This window comes from Vigna umbellata, chromosome 9 (genome assembly GCF_029865625.1).
Source record: "Vigna umbellata cultivar VRB3 chromosome 9, Vumbellata_1.0, whole genome shotgun sequence".
In the NCBI taxonomy this organism is placed as follows: Eukaryota; Viridiplantae; Streptophyta; class Magnoliopsida; order Fabales; family Fabaceae; genus Vigna; species Vigna umbellata.
In genome coordinates this window covers 19,283,865-19,299,675 of record NC_142173.1, presented here as the reverse complement: position 1 = coordinate 19,299,675, position 15,811 = coordinate 19,283,865, and the positions used below count along the sequence as shown (strand labels likewise).

General features: G+C 36.9%; 1 long non-coding RNA gene and 1 other non-coding gene across 2 annotated transcripts; one reads left to right on the top strand and one right to left on the bottom strand.

Annotated features, from left to right (window-relative positions):
• Window positions 1–7,687: 7,687 nt before the first annotated feature.
• TRNAK-UUU (transfer RNA lysine (anticodon UUU)) lies at window positions 7,688–7,759 on the bottom strand. The gene has a single exon. It is a non-coding gene; the product is annotated as a tRNA-Lys (tRNA).
• A 2,145-nt stretch (window positions 7,760–9,904) lies between these two features.
• LOC124843774 (uncharacterized) lies at window positions 9,905–11,567 on the top strand. Its single transcript, XR_007029309.2, has 2 exons — window positions 9,905–10,466; window positions 10,935–11,567. It is a non-coding gene; the product is annotated as an uncharacterized LOC124843774 (long non-coding RNA).
• Window positions 11,568–15,811: the final 4,244 nt, after the last annotated feature.

Here is a 15,811-nt window from a genome sequence, read left to right as displayed (position 1 = left end):
GCGGTTCCCCAGAGAACCGCGGCATATACCCCCTGTAACTTTTCGAATTCTCTGACCCAGTCAGCACCTGCAATAAATTGGCAGGGTATATGCCGCGGTTGTGCAGAGAACCGCGGCATATACTCTGTTATTTAATTTTTTATTCATACGTGGCGTCAAAGGCAATGGTTGACTGGGGTATATGCCGCGGTTCCCAGTAGAACCGCGGCATATATGTTCGTTTTATTTACAAAACTGCCACCGCGCACCATTATGCTGCGGTTTTCGTTGAACCGTGGCATAATGTGCGCTGTAAAAACCCGATTTTTTACTAGTACGTCTGCCAACTGCTCCTCAGTTTTGCAATGTGAGAGCTCAATTCTCTCTTTATTCACCATGTCTCGTAAGAAGTGGTACTTCACTTCTATATGTTTGCTTCTCCCATGCTTTACAGGATTATTTGCCAGATTGATGGCAGAGGTATTGTCCAACATTAATTTCACAGCATTCTCCCTCGTAACCTTCAGTTCTGACAGTAGTTCTTTAAGCCAAATACCTTGGCAAGCTCCATAACATCCTGCTATATATTCAGCCTCGCAACTCGACAGTGCAACTATGGACTGCTTCTTTGAACACCACGAGATAGGTGCATCGTTCAGGAAGAAGATGTATCCTGAAGTGCTCTTCCTTTCTACCATATCTCCTCCATAATCCGAGTCACAAAAACCTATCAACTCCAGCTCACGTTTCTTTCTTCCATAAGGAAATAAGATTCCAGTATTCAAAGTGCCCTTTATGTATCTGATTATGCGTTTCACAGCGAGTAAATGACTTCTCCTGGGCTGATTCATGAATCTGCTCGTTATACCAACACAGAATGCTAGATCAGGTCTGCTATTGCACAAAAATCTCAGTGATCCAATCATTCGTTTATACACCGTTTCATTTACTGTTTCCTCTGCATCATCAATCATCAACTTGACATTTACCTCCAATGGACTTTTCACAGCGTTGCACTGATTCATTTTAAATCTCTCAAGCAGATCTTTCACATACTTACGCTGATGCATAATCATCCCAGCCTCGGTATGCACGAATTCCATTCCAAGAAAATAACTGAGTTTGCCGAGATCTGTCATCTCAAACTCAGTCTGCATCTTCTTCTTAAAATCTTCAATATCTTCTATATTTGAACCTGTTATCAAAAGATCATCTACATACAAACAGATGATTACCAATTCTCCACCCGAGGCTTTAACATATACTCCATGTTCAACAATACACTTGTTGAAGCCGAGATCAAGCAAATATGAATCAATCCTTTTATTCCAGGCCCTGGGTGCCTGTCTTAGACCATATAGAGCTTTGTGCAGTCTATACACCATGTGCTCTTTACCCTTTTCACTGAACCCGGGAGGTTGATGAACAAACACTTCTTCCTCCAATGCTCCATGCAAAAATGCTGACTTAACATCCAATTGAAACAGCTGCCAATTTCTTTCACATGCAATTGCAACAACCAAGCGAATGGTTTCCAATCTGGCTACAGGAGCAAAGACTTCAGTAAAATCCACACCTTGTTTCTGCAGAAACCCTCTGGCTACCAATCTTGCTTTATGCTTTGACACAGTGCCGTCTGGGTTTAGTTTCCGTTTGAAGACCCACTTCACACCGATACACCGCTTTCCAGGTGGCAAATCAACAAGTTGCCATGTTTTGTTTTTCTCGATTGATCGAAGCTCATCAATCATTGCTTCCTTCCACACGGGTTGCTTTAAAGCTTCTTCCACCTCCACGGGTTCTGCCCCAGCCATAAGTGCTATATGTAGCACATCTCCTTCTTCACTTATCTCTGCATCTGAATATAGCTCATAGTCAGAAAATCGTGACGGTCTTACCGTTTGTCTCCTTGGTCTCTGCAATGTTTCATTAAAATCAAGACTGCTGCTTTCAATGGTTGGCTCATTTCTCTGTTGTATAAACTCATCTGTTAGTCCATGCACCAATGTCTTCTTCAAGCTTGAATGCATGTGTTTCCAGTCCCATTGTTCATTCTCCAACACGACGACATCTCTACTTATCACCATCTTCTTGTTGACTGGATCATACAATTTATACGCTTCAGCCACATGATATCCTACAAACACCATCGGCTCTCCCTTATCTTCGAGTTTGGATCGCTTCTGGTCTGCAACATGCACGAATGATAACGATCCGAACACCTTAAAGTGCGTTACAGATGGCTTCTCCCCAGTCCAGACTTCAAGTGGAACTTTACCCTCTACTTTCTTTGTAGGACACCTGTTTAATATGTACACAGCTGTTGACACAGCTTCTGCCCAAAATTCTCGTGGCAACCCTTTTTCTTTTATGAGACATCTTGCCGTATTCATGATGGTGCGGTTTCTCCTTTCCACCACACCATTGTGCTGCGGCGTATAAGGTGCGATAATTTCATGCGTGATTCCATTATTCTGACAAAATCTCTCAAAATCAAGTGAGGTGTATTCTCCTCCTCCATCTGTTCTGAGAATTTTCAACACCTTACTACTCTCCTTTTCTACACGAGTCTTATACCTTTTGAACAATTCCAGGACTTCACTTTTTGCTTTGATCAAGTACACCCACATCATTTTGCTATGCTCATCAACAAATGCAAGGAAATATCTGTTGCCTGCCAAAGAGGGTACCTCAATCGGACCACAAACATCAGAATATACTATCTCAAGACACTCCTTCGATCTCTTCTTTGACTGAGTTTTGAAAGGCTTTCTGGTTTGCTTTCCTATCAAACACGACTCACATGCATTTACTGGTAAAGATATATTTGGCATACCTGACACCATACCATTCGCACCAACCCTCTGCAAATCTCTGAAGTTCAAATGACCAAAACGTAAGTGCCACAACCAACTATCTTCTTCCTTTACAGTAGAAAAACACTGTAGATTTTCAAACGCCTCCAAACTGACTTGAAAGGTTCTGTTCTTTGAGATTTTGCTTCTCAAAATCAGCTTCTTATGATTGTCAAAAAGCTCCACCCTATCATTGTTTCCCATGATCACAGTATATCCCTTCTCGACTAGCTGCCCAATGCTAAGAAGGTTACACTTCATTGCCGGAACAAGCAAAACATTGGAAATAACTGCCTGTGAACCATTTCTTCGTTTGATGATTATATCGCCCATACCTTCAACCATCAACGTACTATTATCTGCAAACTTGACTCTGCTTTTCTTGGTGCTGTCAAAATTAATCAGCCATTCCCGGTTATACGTCATGTGGTTTGAGCAGCCCGAATCAAGATACCAATTATTGGTCAACGGTTCCATGCAATCAGTAGTTGTCATTACCATCAAGGTCAACGGCTCTGAATCTGATTCTTCTTGCGCAATGTGAGCTTCTTTACCTTGAAATTTTTTTTTCTGTTTGCCTTTTCCAGAGAAACATTCGTATGCAAAATGCCCGAGTTTGTGGCAGTTGAAGCATTCAATGTTTCGTTTATCTTTCTTTTTCCAACCCTTCTCAAATTTGTTCTTCTTTTCTACAGAATCTGATTTTTCATCTGATTCATCCGCACCACTACTTTCTTTCCTCCATTTTCCTTTTCTTGACTTACCTTTCCACTGCTTAACATTCTTTTTCTCATCATTCTTGACATGGTGAACTTTTAGAGCCTGCTCATTAACCTGGACAGAGTTCCTCTCATGCATTCTCATCTCGTGAGCCTCCAAAGAACTTTGGAGTTCTTCTACTTTTAACCTTTCAAGATCCCGTGATTCCTCGATTGCCACCACAATGTGATCAAACTTCTGGGGCAACGATCTCATTATCTTCTCTATGACCATGAGATCAGTAATCGTTTCACCGCATCTTTTCATTTGGTTTGAAGTCGTCAACACTTTGTTGAAGTACTCGCTCACCTTTTCTCCTTCATCCATCTGCAGATGCTCATACTGCCTCCTTAACGTTTGTAACTTCACTTTTCTTATTTTATCTCCTCCGGCATGACGTCTCACCAGTATACCCCAAGCCTCTCTTGCTGTGGCTGCATTCTGAATCATCTCAAAATGCTCATCATCCACGCATTGATGGATGATAAACAAAGCCTTATCATCTTTCCTCTTAAGCTCCTCCTTCTGCTCCTCCGTGTCATCTCCAAGACCAGACTCATACCCCCTTTCTTCCACAATTGCACTGACGCCTTGATAACGGAACAAGACTTTCATTTGTGCACTCCACCTGCTCCAGTTTTTATCTGTGAGAACAGGGAAACTCGCAGCAGGAATATCGGCCATGACACCTTCTCTTTTCTTGCCCAAGAACTATCTTCTTGATTTCTTTCAACCGTCTCAACCACGCCCTTAGCCACGTATCACCGTGAAGGAAGTTGAAGACGTCACTCACAGGTTTCTACAACCTGGCTCTGATACCACTATTGAAACAAAGAAACGGGATACAGAAAGAGAGCAAAAAAACAGCAACAGTGAGATATGAATGAATGATATATTGCAACGTTTAAAAGCAAAGCTTATATACAAGGTTTAGTTACTGATAGTACAGTAACAGAAAGTAACAGAAAAAATGAGTTTAATATTGTTTGAATTACACCACAATATTTCTAAGGCTTACACTTAGGACTAACAAAATACTATATTCATTTATCAGATGTAGGATCAAAATTGGAGTCATTGATACATCAAATTCAACAACATTGGTGCTATTTGATAGGGATGCAACCACTCCTCTGAAGAAAGTTTGCACAGAGATCTTAGAAAGTCATGATAAGGTTAAGTTTTGAAGAAATTTATATATATTAACGGTTGTAATGCAAAATCAGTTCTCCAAATGACTTAACATTTTTTCTAATGTAGAATATTTTTTCTGGAAATTTACCAAAGGAGTTCGCTTAATCGGTGGATAAAAGTCTTCTGTTTAAAGTCGATACGAGGAATATAGCTTCAGATTAGATCAATCTTCTAGAGTTAAGAAAATATGTCTTGATTATGATATAAATGAAAATTCAATGATCATGAACTCTAAATAGTTGTCAGGCATAAGGACAAGTTTATATTTAAACCGTTTTTTCTTCAAAGACATTTTTAAATAGTGTTTCTAGAAATCTATATTCCTCACATTTTTAAATACTTTGTTTTGATACTTTTAAGTTTTGATATACTTCTTTTCGATTTTCATTTTTTTATACTTTTGAAATTGATTTATACTTTTACATTTTTTATTTATATATTATATATTTTTATTTATTTATTTATTCATTTTTATTTATATTTATGAACTTATTTATTTATTTAATATATTTAATTATGTACATTTATTTATTTATTTTTATTTATGTCTTTATTTATTTAATTATTTACATTTATTTATTTATTTGTTTTTTATTTAATAATTTAGAGACAGATTTATTTATTTTGATTCTTAATTCTTAATTGTTAATTATTATTTATTTATTTTGATTCTGAATTCTTAATTTCATTACTTATTTATTTTCATTCTTAATTCTTAATTTGATTTCTTTCCTTATTTATTTTGGTTCTTAATTCTTAATATTCTGGTGGGGAAGTCTTATATATTCCTTATCTTTTATTTTTTATTTTTAAGTTTTATTTTTTATTTTCTTTGAAATAACTATTCAGTTTATGAAAGAAAGTGATGATGTATATGTACTCAAGTATTATATTTTGGAAACTATTATGTGTTTTGGAATGAGATTCTTCTGTTCATAAATATCCATTTGAGTATTGCATCACACATTCTATACTCTCTTCTCTTTCTTATCATTGTATTTGTTTGGTTTAATCTAGTTCTTGTTTAGGTTGAGTTTTCTCAAATAGATATTTTTTTTCTCAATTAAATTTTTAAAAGTGAAAAATCTAAGCAATTGATCTATATGTCCTTAAATTGCATTAATAGATGTCGTTAAATTGGATTAACAGAGCTAAATTGGATTAAGAGAGTTAAATTTAAGATGAGTTGTCACGTGGAATCATTAAATAATGTGGTATATTACATAGAACATATAATTAAAAAGATAAAAAAAAAAGGTCTGAAAAATTGAAACTGAAATTAGAATTCATCATCTTTAATCTTATATTTCATCATTTTCAATCCTAGCAATTGATGCTCCGGGTTCATCACGAAATTAGATTCATGAAACTCAAAAAGTTTTTGAAATATGAAATTAAGCAACACCAAATTAGGATTTATCAAAATAAAAAATGGTGTTGCCAAAATCAAGTTTCTCAAAATCACTCTGCGCCCCTGGTTCGCCCTCGACAGCGTTACCATCGCCCTCGCAACTGTCCTTTTCCTCGTCCTCACCACCGACGCTGGGGACGACCCACCTACCACAACAACAAGAAGGAAACTAAAACAAAGACAGGGTCACCGAAGGTTGAGGGTTTTGTCCACCATTCCATTCTTCTTCATCCTAAATTCTATAATAGTACAAAGTTTACAGCGCACAACGACCAATAATAAATCTAGGAAGATCGTCTCTTTTTCCCACAACATATGATTGAATCCCATTAAATAAATTTTTCTCTTTAGATTTCTGGGTACTTCAATTTTTCATCCCCGCTGATTTTTGGAACTCGGTAACTTTCCTTGTCCCCTTTTCTTCAGTGCTCTCTGGAGGGTTCTTTATCCAATGCATAATCTTTGATTTTGATGAATTATCATCTTTGAGTCATAATTTTGATGTGTTTTAAGTCACTCAGCGTGTGACATTTTTGTGAGCATACTGAATTCGGCATATTGTGTCACCATCTACATATTTTTCAATTTTTAATAGCATTGGCTTCATTGACTGTACTTTCGTCATTGTTTACTTTGATGATCTTAATCACCAATGGTATTTGATTGACCTTGAAGGCAATACACATGTTAAGTACAACATGAATTTAGAAAAACCATTTACATGAAGGTTGGACTGATTTAAAAACATTTTATGAACTAAAAGGGCACTATTGTATTTACTTTGGATATATGGGACGATCTTCCTTCCATATCACTGTCTTTCCAGGTTTCTCACCTTATAATTTTTTAGGCAGGTTTTCCATTCAAATATATTTTTGTTCATGCTGCATGGACCAGTCAAATGCAAAATGCTGATCATAAATTCTCCAAGAAAAAGCACCAAGATTGGAAGTGGGTGGGAGAAATTTTGTACTTCTAATCACTTACTTGGAAGAAGGTTGTCAAATAGTATGAGTGTAATCAAAATATTAAAGTTCTGTGTTTAAGTACTCTGACTTTTTGTAAGTTATTTTATTTTTTTATAGCCTATACTTTTTGTTTTTGTAAACTTATAACTATTTTAGTGTCTAAGAAAACATATGTCTTTTTAGTATAATGGTTTTAGTGTCATACAAAGCCTAAACATATTTTTCGTAGTAAAATGATAATAGATACAAATCAATAAGAAATATCAGACAAAACAGTATGTGAATATATAATATGAATTTATTATATATATATATATATATATATACACAGATTTTTTTTAAATAAGAAATTAACAATAACCTAATTGTACTGTATAATAATAAATTATAATTAATAAAAAAATGGTAACAAATATAAAATAATAAAAAAATAAAAAAATCCAAGAAACAAGTTCATAAAAAGTCCAGTGCGCGGTGCTTTGTTCTCCAATGATTAAACTTTAAAAGGTGAGAGATAACAACGCCGTCTGTGGGGATCGAACCCACGACCACGTGGTTAAAAGCCACGCGCTCTACCACTGAGCTAAGAAGGCAGATTACAATTGAAGTAAACAAAACATTTTAAAAAACCTGTTACTTATGCTAGGTCTTTTTCTCTTCATTTTTCTTGGGAGTTGTTTTAAAATTTACAACTATCAACCATGTTTTTAGCATTATTTCACAAAACATCACCCTCAAACTATTTATAAAAATACCACTTTATCAATACAATTTAGAAGTCGAGTAAGAATGCTACTTTTCAATGCCATCCTTTTTGTTTGATTTTTTTTTGCAACATGAATTACATTAAAAATAATGACAAACAAAAAAAATTACATTACGTGAAAAATAGTTATATAAATAAATCATTATTGTTGAATTTGAGGGCATTCTATTTTTGCAGTAACCAATAACATATACATTATTTTTGTTACATAATTATTTTTCTAAGATTCATAGTTGTGTTTTTAGGGCATGTTATTTTTGTAGTAAACCAATAAGATATTTTTGTTGGATTTTGGGTGTTTGTTTATTTTCTTTATATTTTTAGATTACTACTTTCTATTGATTGTACTTTGGTGTATAATCCAATTAAAATTGAGTTTAGATCTTAAATATAAGATCTATTTTACAATAACTATGATATGATGGTATAGATAATAAAGTTATTACAAAGTGAATGGTAAAAAGTACATATTGGGGTTCAAAAATTGAAGGTCATTACAAGAAAGTTGTTGATTTGATAAAATTGGTTATACAACATAATGATGTCATGATCAATGAACATGTCATTTGGAAGAAAGACAAAAGATCTGATTTTACTATTGTTAAAAAATAATCTTAATGGTTAGATCAGCGTAAAGAAATCACTTCAAAAAAACAAAGATTTCTATTAGTGAAAAAGACTATCATTGATGGTGTAACGGAACCAATTATATATTTTAATCGGTTTTTATAGAGATGACCCATTTTGGAATTTATATGAATGCTTGATCTATAATTGTGTGGCTGTAGCAAGTCTAGGGATGGCAACGGGATAGGTCTGGCACGGATAGGGCTTACCTGCAACCCGATCCGACAAAAGAAAATCCACCCGCTATCCGCACGGATATCCGCTTAAAAAATATCTGCGGGTATTTTAAAATTCGCAGATACCCGTGGATATCCCTGGATACTTGTGGATATCCGTGGATACCCGCAAATATTAAAAAAAAATATTTTAATAAATTATTAAAATAAATTTTAAATAGAATTACAAAAAATATATAAAATATAATATAAATTAAATTAAATATAAATTTAAATTCAATTTTAATTAAATTTAATCTTGTAAAATATAAATTAATGTTAATTTTAATTAAATTTAACTTAATAAAATATAAATTAAATTTTTATTTTTATTTTTTACAGGTAGCGGGTATCCGCGGGTACGAATAGTATAATACCCGCACCCGACCCGTTTATAAGCGGGTATTAAAATATCCGCTACCCGCGGATTGCGGGTAGTAAATATCCGCGGGTATCAACTATCTGTCACAGATTTTATCAGCGGATATCCGCGGGTGCGGATTTTTTTCCATCCTTAAGCAAGTCCCTGGACATACATGAAGCGTTTTGGAGTTTGAGTGTTTTATACAAAAAAAGTATGCAAAGGTAACGACTTATTTGGTGGCTGGTGGCCATTTGTTTATGTCAAGTGTGTCTACTGAGTTAACCATTGATTGTTTCGTTGGTGACCATTTATATATGATGTGTATATTAGACATTGTTAACCAAATAATTGTGGGAGTGTACCAAGTTTAGACACATGAATTGTTTTGGAGTTTGAGTGTTTTCTAAAAAAAAAAAAGTATTCAATGGTAACGAGTTCTTTGATGTGTGATTACTATATATTTATGTCATTTGTTTATGAGAAGTGTTATATTTTCGCTTCATGTAAGCAAATTTCGCTTAAGTGAAACAATTGGCATATGAATGTTGAAGGAGAATTATAAAATTGTGGCTTAAAATGATACACATTAGGTTGACCGAAAAATGAAGTTTGATTAAAGGAGGGGAACTGGAAAACACTCGCTTAAGCGACGTGTTCTCGTTCGACCGACACGTGCACTTTGGTTGAAGAAGGGAACCTGCCAGATTCTCACCTCAGCGAGAAGCATTGGGTTGAGCAGAAATTGGAGTTCCATTTTGTAAGGACATTGTAAAAATCTGGCTTAAGCGAGATACAGTCGCTTTCCATTTTAGTTAGAACCCTTTTAAAATCTTGCTGAAGCGAAACAGCGTAGCTTGAGCCCAAATTGGACCTCTATTTTGGTAAGAACATGTAGTAAGCTCGCATAAGCAAGGTATGCCGCTTAAGAGAAAATTGGAGATTCAATTTAGTGAGGGCCCTGTCGGGATCTCGATTAAGAGGGATGGTCTCGCTTGAGCGGAAATTGGGTTCCATATTACTAAGGGTACTGAAAAAATATCGCTTAAGTGAAATAGAGTCACTTGAGAGAGAATTGGAGTTCCATCTAATGAGGACCCCGTTGAAATCTAGCTTAAGCGAGATAGCGTTGCTTGAGCAAAATGCTTGATTATTTTTTATTACATGACGAAAAAGTGTTGTTTTAATTAGGGCGCTTCCAAGAGGGCTCATTGAATGCTCACTGGTGGAAGTGGGCGCCATCGCAAAATCAACCATCTGGACGTGGAGTTAGTTTAGAAACAAAACCTTGGTCGGGTATTACTACCATCCTTTGGGATTGAGAAGCCCAAGTAAGTGAAACTTTTTACTGTTGACAAAATTGGTTGGGGTTTCTTGAGTAATTAACAATGTGTCTTTAAAAGTGGGTCTATGGAGTGTGTTGTTGATTATGGGTTTGAACAATACACTTTCATATGTGGTTTTGATGTGCTTAATTTGTGTTGTAGCGAAGCCTAACCCAGTAATGGTGCATAAGTTTTTTGATAGCACGCCAGGTGTTTGACGGAATGACAAAATGGTTAAATTTCTTGTGTTTGAGAAGTTGGGGTATATATACCAATTATTTTAGTTGTTCATTTAAAGAGTATGTTATACAATATTACCATATTGTTTTATACCTATCACCCATGTTGTGCTTGCCTAAACCTATGTGATGTGATATGAAAGCATTATTGTTAAGTCCTAAGTAAAGATGTATAAGTTATTTTGATGGTGTAGATGTTGTGATGAGTTAAATGGTTACTATTATCTATTTGCAGATGGGTTGATGGAAAGACAAAGGAAAGGACGTTGTGTCTAGGGATGAAGGGAAGAATCCAAGAATAGAGGCCAATAGTGAAGACGGGAATAACAATTTCTTCAAAGATGCAATCATTGAAAAATTACGTGAACCCTCTAGAAGGTGGTCATTCAACTATTTTGGGAGCAGAAGGAAGTAAAAATTCACGTCGGGAACGCATATGAAAACCATCACTGTCGCAGCATGGTGGAGCTCAAACCTCGATAATTGATTACATGAAACGTGTAGAAGTTAATTTGATTCATGTAGAGGAACAACAAGCTGCTAATCATAGGGACAGATGAATCTAATGTATAACATGCATAGGTTCTGTTTGCACCAATATCAGAACCCAACCCTTTGCACAAGTCCAGATGAATTTGCTGCTATTGTGCAATGCCCTGGGGATAGACCAAATTTGGATGGAGAAGTGTGTCTTTGTCCACATCCCCCCATGATGAAGGAGTCCATGTTGAAGAAGGTTGTGGTGTCTGTTAAGATAAGTTCGATGATATAATTGGAGGAGTTTGATGTGTCTCTGTTGTTTCCTTTTCATTTAACTAGACTTTGGTCGCATATATTTTGGTTAAAAGTCTTTATAGTTTTATTTTGATTGAAGTTGTTATTTTAGTTTTTTTATTTTGAGGTATTACTTGATGGTTCAAAGGATGTGTTTTAGGTTTAAATGAATTTGAAGTAAATGAAAGAGAGGATTAAAAATGGATAAGTACATATTACATTTAAGTACATATTAAGTCCCAAAATACTGAAAGTGAGAAGACTTTGGTTATGTTATTGATAAATTATCAGCAACAATAATTTGTTATTAACATGTTTTTGAATTAGTCGTAATCTTAATGGATTATGTTGTTAAAGAGATATTCCAGGAACTACTGGTAGCATATATCTCTTCCTATTATGTAGTGTCATCTTGTATATATACTACATTCACGTACATAATAAATAAGAATTAATTCATCCATATAGTATCACATATATCTTCTTGATCCTACCTCTCCCACCTTCTTCAAATTTCTTTTACGTTCTAGGACGTCGCTCCCTTTCTTCACGCATGGCTGCGAAATCCAATCTAACCTTCCCTAACCCCCATGAACCCACAAAGCCCTTCTCCTTTGTTACTTTGTCAGGTGTCGTCGAGCTGACACAATTCAACTATCTCAACTGGCAGTTACAAATAGAAGCAAATCTAGATGGCCTTGACCTCTACAAATTCCTCGATGGTTCTCATCTAGCACCGATAGCCTTCATCGACAACACTGATACCCCACCTGTCAGTTAAGCGAACCCCGCGTATCTTTCCTGGAAACGCCAAGATCGTCTCGTCTATGGCGCTCTTCTTAGCACTTTCTCGGATTTTGTTGCCTCGCTAGTTACCCAGACCAAAACCTCCATTACTCTCTGGTCAACTCTCAAGGGCACTTTCGCATGTGCCTCTCGTGGACAAGTCAAGCAACTCAAGAATCGTTTACGTTCACGGTGAAAGGCACACTTTCTGTTACATAATTCATGAACAACATCAAAATACTTGTTGATTTACTTGCTTCCATCGGTCACTCTGTTTCTGTCGAGGACGTTTCTAATCACGTTCTTCTTGGTCTTGCTGAAAGATTTAAGCCCGTCCTTGATGGCGTCAACGCCCGAGACAACCCCATTGCTTTTGATGAACTCCATGAGAAGCTCATCCAAGATGAACTTCACCTGAAAACCACTCACCAACTGACCATAGGTCCCACAACAACACTCACTGCTGAAGCTAAATCCAACAAAGCCAAACTGAGGCCATCTACATAGTTAGAGTCATGGTCATCTCCTCCACCAAATGCTTCTTGGTTTGTGCCGCCGCAAAACAATACACCTCTCGTTCAGTAGGACCAGGACCACGACCTTACTTAGGAAAATGTCAATGGTGCAAAAATATTGGACATTCGTTGTTGTAGTGCCTAGTTTTTCGTGAACTTCAACCCATCAATCAAGTCTCGCAAAACCCACCTCGTCAGCCCAATCACTACACTGTCCCACGGGCGAACACCGTGACCACAAGCCCTTCCAATCATCATTACCTACTTGATAGTGAAGCCACACATCATGTCACTACTGGACTAAACAATCTTGTTGTCTACCACCCCTACATTGGTCCCGACTTGCTATTTATGGGTGACCATGTGTTAATGACGTCTACGTTTGGCCATCATGCTCTCCATTTGTTAACCATCTTCAACTAAATAAATCAGTAGGTTGACACCACAAGTTGGGCCACTCCTCCTCTTCAATTTTCAGTTTTCTTCAACGTGAATTTTGCTTATGGTCTATGCAGTTTAACCAATCAGATTGCTCATCTTGTCAAATAAGCAAAAGTCACAAACTTTCCTTTCATTAATCTTCACTTTTGTCGTCATTTCCATTAGAAATTATATTTTCAGATGTATGGACTTCTCCTATTTTATCTAATGATGGCCTCAAATATTATTGTGTGTTTGTTGATCACTTTACTCGTTATATTGGGCTTTATCCAATGCGCAAGAAATCTGATGTTCAATCAATTTTTCCTAAATTTAAATCTCTTGTTGAAAATTACTTCAATCATAATATAAAAGTTCTTTACACCGATATGGCGGAGAATACATTGGCTTACGTTTATTCTTGTGTGATCATGGTATAAGCCACAAAACAACACCACCCCACACCCCTGAACATAATGGCATTGTTGAGAGACGAAATCATCATATTGCTGAAACTAGCCTTTCTCTTTTAACATACTCTAGTGTACCTTTTAAATATTGGCCCTATGAAATGACAACTGCTGCATATCTCATAAATCGCCTCCCTACACCCATACTTGCATACAAATCACCATTTTCCAAACTCCTAAACGCCACCCCAAATTATCATAAGCTTAAGAGTTTTGTATGTTTGTGCTTTCCTTGGTTTAAACCATACGCTAATCATAAGCTTGCTGCAAGATCTACCATATGTGTTTTTGTAGGTTATGCAGCTGATCAAAATGCTTACCATTGTCTTGATCCCTCTATGAGACGCATCTACGTGTCTCGTCATGTTAGGTTTGTTGAAACCACCTTCCCTTTCTCTACCATGTCCATCCAACCCCCACTGCCCACACTTGTTTCCACACGGACTGACCTCACTATCCCCATAACCCACAATTCCCTCCCTATAATACTGGCTCAATCCACAACCATATCGTCCATCTTCAACTTAAATCCACCCCAATCTCCTACTACGGTCCCGTCTCCACGCACTATGGTCCCATCTCCATCTTCCCTAACACCTCCTCAGGTTTCCCACCCACAACCACCTATACCTACGGGTATAGTAACGAGATCCAAAAACAATATAACCAAACCCAAATCCAAAATTAACCTCCACCTCACCACCAAACAACCAATCGAACCTTTCACCATCACCCAAGCTCTTCGGGATCCTGACTGGCGGGCTGCTATGCAAACGGAATATGATGCCCTTTGCAAATATAATACTCGGGACCTCGTTCCTTCATTTATCTATTGGTCAGAACATTGTTGGTTGCAAATGGATTTTTCACATCAAATGTCTTCTTGATGGTTCAATTGATCGGTATAACACTTGCCTAGTAGCAAAAGGATTTCACCAACGTCGTGGCTGGGATTTCAATGACACATTTAGTCCTATTATCAAGCCTGTGACGGTCCGGGTCATTTGCACATTTGCTGTTAGTCGTGGGTGGTCTCTTCGACAACTCGACATTAACAATGTTTTCTTACAAGGCTCTCTTTCTGAGGAAGTCTTCCCAAGTCAGCCACCAAGGTTTGTTGACAAGGCTCATCTTACTAATGTTTTCCGTCTACGAAAAGCTTTGTATGGTCTTAAACAAACACCACATGCCTGGTACAATGAGCTTCACACATTTCTATTGTCCTTAGGATTCCTTAACTTAGTTGTTGATGCCTCATTATTCATTTTTCGACATGGAATAACCACATTATACTTGTTAGTCTATGTTGATGACATTTTTGTCACAGGCAAATCCCCTGATGCAATATCTACCCCCATTTCTCGGTTTGTCGCTAAATTCTCCTTGAAGGATATGGGCACTCTGACTTATTTCCTTGGTGTTGAAGTCTTGGTGTCTCCTGATGGTGTGTTCCTCACACAACAAAAATATGTCCAGCCAAGACTTGCTTGTTTAGGCTGGTATGGTTGACACCAAACCTAACCGTACTTTGTGCATCAATTCCTCTTGTTGTGCCAGTGACACCCTATTACCTTCACCTACTGAATATCATCAACTTGTGGGAAGTCTTTAGTATCTCAGTATCACCAGACCGGATGTTGCTTTTGCTACAAATAAATTATCTCAATTTATGCAAGCTCCAACGACGGCCCACTGGTCTACTCTCAAGCGACTTCTTCATTATTTGGCTGGGACGTCCACTCATGGCATTCATATATTTGCCTCCTTTCTCTTGGTTTTTCATGGGTACTTTGATGTTGACTGGGCAGGTGATACAGATGACTATGTGTCGACCACAAGCTATATTCTTTATCTTGGTGGCACTCCTGGAGTTCACACAAGCCACGACCGGTTGCACGATCATCCACCGAATCTGAGTACAAGGCACTTGCAAACACTGCCGCTGAAATGTTATGGGAGATCTCCCTCTTTCGGGAACTTGGGCATACTATCAACGCTCAACCGGTCATCTATTGTGACAATCTCAGTGCCACAAGTCTTAGTGCAAATCCAGTTTTTCACTCTTGGATGAAACATATTGCCCTTACTTATCACTTTCATAGAGAACAAGTCTAGAAGGGTACTTTTCGTGTCTCCTATGTCTCCAA